This window comes from Rutidosis leptorrhynchoides, chromosome 1 (assembly GCF_046630445.1).
Source record: "Rutidosis leptorrhynchoides isolate AG116_Rl617_1_P2 chromosome 1, CSIRO_AGI_Rlap_v1, whole genome shotgun sequence".
NCBI lineage: Eukaryota > Viridiplantae > Streptophyta > Magnoliopsida > Asterales > Asteraceae > Rutidosis > Rutidosis leptorrhynchoides.
The window spans coordinates 684986909-684994121 of NC_092333.1; positions in this window are offsets into that span (position 1 = coordinate 684986909).

A 7213-nucleotide genomic window follows, 5' to 3' on the forward strand; every position below is an offset into this window, starting at 1 on the left:
AAAATATGCATGATCAAGTGGTGCTTTCATTGAGAGTCGAATTAATTCAAGACTGTTTAATTGCTTTTTCTTTTAAGGTTTTGAATTGTATGACTCGTTATTTACAAAATATTTGAATTTTTTCTTTAATAGTATCATGACTTCCGAGGAATCATCGGAACATACCCAAACAGATGTTCAGAACGCACCGTCTGGTAGTCAACAGACACCGGTTATGACTACGGGGGCCGCTATTCAGGCAGGGTACACGATGTACCCTCCACCTATATCCGTCGAACCCTTTCAGAGGTACAAGCCGATATATTCAGACGGGGTTACACCGCCAAGAGCAAACTCACCAGTCACAACCACGTGGCTGGACTTTTCGTCAGTGGATCCAAGGGTCATCTTTGAAGGCACTAGCGGTGGAACAACGGGGCCGCATGTGGTTTCCTGCGGCCAGGTACCTATTTACAGTACCACTGTTTCAATACCTCTGCATACGCAGAGCATTCAGCAGAATTCGTCATTTACACCGTTGCAACCTTGGCAACCACCGCGCCCAGTTTCACAATTTTTAACTCCTGCGGATGCGCAGGCGTTACTTAATAGTTGGGGATTTGGTGTCATCCCAGATGCAAACTCTCATTGGGCGCCGATAACAGCACAGCAGCAAAGCACAGCGCATACAGTTGGGCTTTTAAGTGTGTATCCTCAAGTTTCGCAGATATCTGCGCCACATGTTTCGCTTCCTTTACAGCCACCTGTGTACTCTGCGTCTTCAAGTTATCCCTCTTTTCCAACGCAACAGCCTTGGTTATATCCGCAGACGCAGGGTCAACCTTGGCAAAATGTTCAAGGGCAGGCAAATCTTGCAAGTCAATTCATGCTGGCTGCACCTCCTGATATGGTTCACTTATTTTCACAACCTGACTTTGTTCAGGACATGATGAAGCGTTTCTTTGCAAACTTGAAAGGGGATCCTGTTAAACCACCCTTCGAGCTACCGACTACCTTTGACAAGTTTCCTCCGCATATATCCGCATACCCGTTTCCATCAGCACCAAAGATACCTAGCACGTTAGGTACTTACAATGGCCTGACCGATCCAGATGATTTTTTACAGCGTTTTGAAGGCGCAATGCGCACTCAAGGCTGGGTGGATCCGGTTGCGTGTCAGATATTTCCTATGACACTACAGGGTATTCCTCGTGAGTGGTTTAATAAGTTGCCGGCGGGTAGTATTGCCGGGTTTATGGATCTGCGGACAAAGTTTTTGCTGCAATATCAGAATCAGAGACCACGCAAGCGCACTCACATTGAATGCCATGACATCGTGCAGAAGTCCAAGGAATCTTTGGGCGAATTTCTCACAAGGTATACTAATGAGTGCCTGCGTATACCAGATCTCAAACCAGAGCAACAGATTTCTGGACTCATACATGGTATAAACTCATAACGTCATCCAACACTGGTAAGGCGTCTGCGCCATACAGTCCCAACAACTTATGCTGAGGCGCTTAATGAATGCCACGACTATATGCGGAGTGGCGAAGATAATGACATCCCAACAGCTAGCTCACGCAACGAGAGGAAGGACGATGATGATCGTTCGCGCGATCAAAATCGTGGTAACAACTCTCGCGGAAGGTATCCTAGCGGTGGTCCTATCAGGAATGATAAAGGGAAATCAAGTGGCAATTATCGAAACAATAATCAGCGCGGCATCAATAATCAGAACTATGCGCTGCTCAAAAGTTTGTCCAAAACGCCCAAGGAAATTTTGGCAACGGAGCCAGTATGCGCGACCTTCGCGGTTCCAACTCCGCTTACAGAATTTGGCAAGCGGGACAAAACAAAGTATTGTGAATTTCATGACGATTATGGTCACGACACCAATCGGTGTAAAAACTTGATGGAACGGGTTCTGGAAGCGCTTCGCGCGGGCAAATTGGATCATCTAAAACCACCTAAAAAGGACAAGGGAAAGGCCGCAGAAGAGGCTTCGAAGTCTAATACTTTCGCGTGGCAGAAAGTTGACAAAGCGAAAAATGCCGACTTAACCATTAACATGGTTGACGCAGAGAAAATCAGCCAGCGGAGAAAGTACAACGATCACCAGGATTGGGAGCTTCTCCCAATCACTTTCCCTCCTGTAATGTCAATTGATTCTATTAATGAGCCCATTATCATCAAGTGTCGCATCCCCGATTGCGGAATCCAGGTTAAGCGCATGCATGTTGACACTGGCAGCGGTGTCGATATTATGTATGAGCATTGTTATCGTTTCCTTCCGGCAGAAGTCAAAGCGCAGTTACGCCAGCCTGATATTACGCTATCAGGGTTTTCCGGAGAAAACTCGTGGCCGCTAGGCCGAATAGAATTAATGATAGAGCTTGCGGATGACAGGAACCCGCAGATGATCAAGCATGAATTGGTCGATTTTTATGTGGTTCGTTCAACTTCACTATATAACGCACTGCTAGGGAGAAACTTCATACGGTGTTTCAACATCATCCCATCGGTAGTGCATGGTTTGATTAAGTTTCCCACAGTAGGAGGCGTTGCCACAATTGCATCACATCAAGCAACCGAGATGTGTGGCTCTGTCGCGTCTGTAAGCGCTCCTAGCGTAGGAGAGCAACTTGCAAACTGTGCAGTAATAGCAAACCGCTTGCATCCGGATAAGCGAATTAAAATCGGCGCAGGCTTGTCAGCCGAAACGAAGGGCAAGTTGCATGGAATACTGTCAGCTAACGCAGATATTTTCGCATGGCGCGAGTCAGACATGACAGGGGTTCCGCGGGATATTGCGGAACATAAGTTAAACGTTAATCCATCATTGACACCCGTTAGGCAAAAGAAGCGGCATATGGCCCTAGACCGCAGTGATTGGTTGTGCGCAGAGGTGGACAACCTTGTCAAAGCAAAGATTCTGCGGGAAGTGCGTTATCAGACATGGGTTGCAAATCCTGTGTTGGTAAAAAAGGCTGACGGTAACTGGCGAATGTGTGTTGATTTCAAAGACATTAATAAGGCATGTCCTAAGGACAACTACCCTCTCCCGGAGATAGACTGGAAAGTAGAATCACTGTCGGGATTTAGGTACAAGTGTTTTTTGGACGTATACAAGGGTTATCACCAGATCTTAATGGCTGCGGAAGATGAGGACAAGACTGCTTTTCATACGCCGCAGGGTATTTATTGTTACACGAAGATGCCTTTCGGTTTAAAGAATGCGGGCGCGACCTATCAGCGTGTAATTGACGCAGCATTCAAGCACCAAATCGGTAGAAATCTTGAATCGTACATCGACGACTTGGTAATTAAAAGTAACACCGAAGAAGACATGCTTGCGGACATCCTGAAAACGTTTGCATCTCTGCGCAGGATCAACATGAAGCTTAACCCGCTAAAATGTAGTTTTGGGGAAGAGGAAGGCAAGTTTTTAGGTCATGTGGTTACAGCGCGGGGTATTAAGGCCAATCCCAAAAAGATTGAAGCCATTGATAATTTGCCATCTCCGAAGACAAAGAAAGATGTGCAGAGTCTAACGGGGAAGCTTGCGGCTATCACACGGTTTCTGTCGAAAGCCGCAGAACGACAGTTACCATTCTTCAATACTTTGAAAAATTGTTTGAAGAAAAAAGACTTCGTATGGACTCAGGAAGCAGAATCAGCCTTTCAGGAGATGAAAAAGGTGCTTGCAGAATTACCAACACTTACTGCGCCAGTATCAGGAGAAACGCTAACGCTGTACCTCGCGGCATCGAAGGAAGCTGTCAGCTCAGTCCTCATCGCGGATCGCGGAAAGGTAATCCATTAATTTACATGCTTTAGTTATATCGCAAAAATTTAACGACTGAGGTTTTTCTCAGACGCAAATGCCGGTCTACTTCGTAAGCAAGACGCTGACATCAAGCGAAGTAAACTACTCACCAATAGAAAAGCTTGTATATGCGCTGGTCCATACGGCGCGGCGTTTGCGCCGATATTTTCAAGCACATCCAATCGTGGTTCTAACTGATCAACCAATCAAACAGGTGTTATACAAGCCTGAGATTTCTGGCCGAATGGCTAAGTGGGCAGTTGAATTAGGTGAACATGAAATAAATTTCTCTTCGCGCAGTGCGGTTAAGGGTCAAATACTTGCTGATTACCTAGCAGAATTACCTGCGGATGTCGAGGCGTCAGCAGAACATCAGGATCCACCTGCACCAACATTGTCACCATGGGAATTGTACACCGATGGTGCGTGCAGCGCATCTGGTGCAGGTGCGGGTATAATTTTAACAGGCCCAGATGGCGAAGAGCATACATAAGCACTGCGATTTAATTTTGCTGTTATGAACAACGAAGAAGAGTATGAGGCTCTGTTAGCAGGTATGCGCATTGCGCATAGGTTAAATGTTAAAATTTTGCACGCATATGTGGATTCAAAGCTAGTATGCGGTCAGGTCAGCGGAGATTTCGAAGCGCATGACATAGCCATGCAGCAATATCTATCGCTTGTTCACAACCTCGCTGACCAATTTGAAGCTTTTCAAATCTCCCACGTAATGCGTGGGCAAAATAAGAAGGCGGATGCGCTAAGCAAACTGGCTGCCTTGGCTTTTGATCATATGGGGAAGAAAGTTCTAATAGAAGAACTCAATGCGAAATCCATTGTTATGATGCCTTTAGTGGCACCAGTTGAGGAATCAAGCTCAACATGGATGACGCCCATTGTGGCTTTTCTGCGGGATGGCACATCTCCTGCGGATTCCGCTGATGCAAAGAAAGTCCGCGTTAAGGCACCGCTGTATACCCTGGAGGGTGACGTCCTATATCGAAAGAATTATTTGGGACCGCACTTAAGGTGCATTGGCCCGAAAGAGGCAGAGGAAGTTGTACGCGAGGTGCATGAAGGTGCATGCGCACTCCATTCGGGGCACAAGTCCATTGTGTCAAAAATAATGCGGCTAGGATATTATTGGCCCACCATGTACGCGGATACTGCGCGCATAGTTAAGCAATGTGAATCATGCCAAATACATGCACCTATTAGCAGAGCACCTGCGCATCCAATGATACCAGTCTCCTCACCGTGGCCATTCTGCAAATGGGCAATCGACATAGTCGGACCATTCCCAAAAGGCCGAGGTAATTTTATCATTTATTTTCTAAACATGTTACTCACATCAGTACCTTACGCACATTCTGCACACGCAGGAAACATCAAATTCTTGATTGTTGCAATCGACTATTTCACAAAGTGGGTCGAAGCGAGACCGCTGGCAACAATCTCAGGAAAAAGGGTGCAAAATTTTGTATGGGAAGACATCGTCTGTCGATTTGGTATACCAAACGAAATTGTTAGCGATAACGGTACGCAGTTCGCGGGTGACCCTTTTTGCAGCTGGTGCGCGGAGCTTAATATTAAGCAAACTTTTACATCTGTTGCGCATCCGCAGGCGAATGGCCAGTGCGAAGTCACCAACCGGGATATAGTAGCTGGAATCAAAGCTAGGTTGGGTCATGGTCGCGTTGGTTGGGTGGATGAACTACCGAAGGTTTTATGGGTGCATAGAACAACACCCAAAGCAAGCACTGGTGAGACCCCGTTCAGTTTGGTCTATGGATCAGAAGCTGTTGTACCCGCATAAATTGGGGTACCAACGTTCCGCATACAAAATTTTGATGAGCAAAATAACTCTGAAGCTTTGCGGGAAAATCTTAATTTGCTGGAAGAGCGCAGACTCTCTGCGGCTGTCAACGAAGCAAATAACAAGCAAAAAATTGCAAAGTACTATAATCAGCGTGTGCGTTCGCGCTCTTTCAAGTGCGGTGACTTGGTTTGGCGTCAGAACGACGCAAGTCATGCGGAGGATACTGGGAAACTGGGCCCCCGTTGGGAAGGTCCATACAGGGTAGCGAAGGCAAACAATACCGGGACGTACCATCTCGAGACATTAGATGGAAAACCTGTGAAACGCACTTGGTATGCGACGTTATTGAAAAAATGTTATATGTAGCTAGGTGGACCTGATCACTCCAATTTATTGTAGCACATTATTTTTTCTATGTAATTTCCGTCCGTTTGGATGTGTCGCGGTTGTAATTGTGATTAATGCCAATTAAATATTTACTTGCGCATACTTTTGTTGTTTAAATATTTTTTGTATGCGGTTCCTGTCTACTTAAGGGGTGTCCTCTAGCCCCCGTGCGGCAGAAGCCTGTTTGGTTACAAGGCTAGACGCTAACGGCAGACAAAGGGAATTGGTTTTCCCCTAGCCAAGCGCCACGCAGACTAGATGGCTGCAAAGTCGACTTTAAAAATTACAAGCATTGGTTTGCTTGTGCGTAATTACTCTCGCATTGGTTTGCTTGAGGAACTCTTAAGCATAAAGACATTGGCTTGTTTTTAGTTGCGTTGCTTACCATACAGCTACCGTGCACCTCTAGTACATGACAAAGCAAAAACGTAGTAGCTTCTGAGTCTAAATTGTTAAAGGTAAATTGTTAAAGTATTGGTTTATTTTACGCAGTACCATCCGCATACGCATGAGTTTTGGTTAACTATGCGCATGGGCATGCGGTTCACCTTTTGTTTTGATTCGCGATATATAAACAAATAAACACACTACGCATGCATAACAGAAATATATATACATCAAATTAAGTTGTTACACAAATGGTAATTGTTTTAAACGCCTGCCCATCACGGGACCCATGGCTCAAAAATTGTATTTACAATTGCCTGCCTAAGCATAGGACTTACGGCGCAAACTAATACAACAAACTAAAACTCCTCCTTGAGGAACCCATCAATCGACATATTAGGGTCCATGGCAAACGCATTAATTAGGGGGATCGGGATGGCAGTGATGGCTTCTTCCGCTTCCATGAGCACCGCAGCCGTACCCTCCTTCAATTTTTTCTTCACGACGTCGGGGTACGGCGGTGTGAGCCCGCAGGCTTGGATCACCTCTAGCACTGCCTTGTTGATTTCGTGATCTTTAACCGCGTCAACATAGGCGTTGAACTTGTTGAACACAGGCTCGGAATCCATTACTTTCTGCGCAATGGTGGGAAGAGCGGTGCGGAGTTTTGTCAAGTCCGCCTCCGCTAGCTCGCGACCTGTAACCGCGTCATCCTTTTCCCTCGTCACCCTTTCCAGCTCCACCCGCAGACGCTCCGCCTCCCCCTTGGACTGGTCAACCGCCCCAACCAGCTCGCGGTTTTTCTTTCTCTC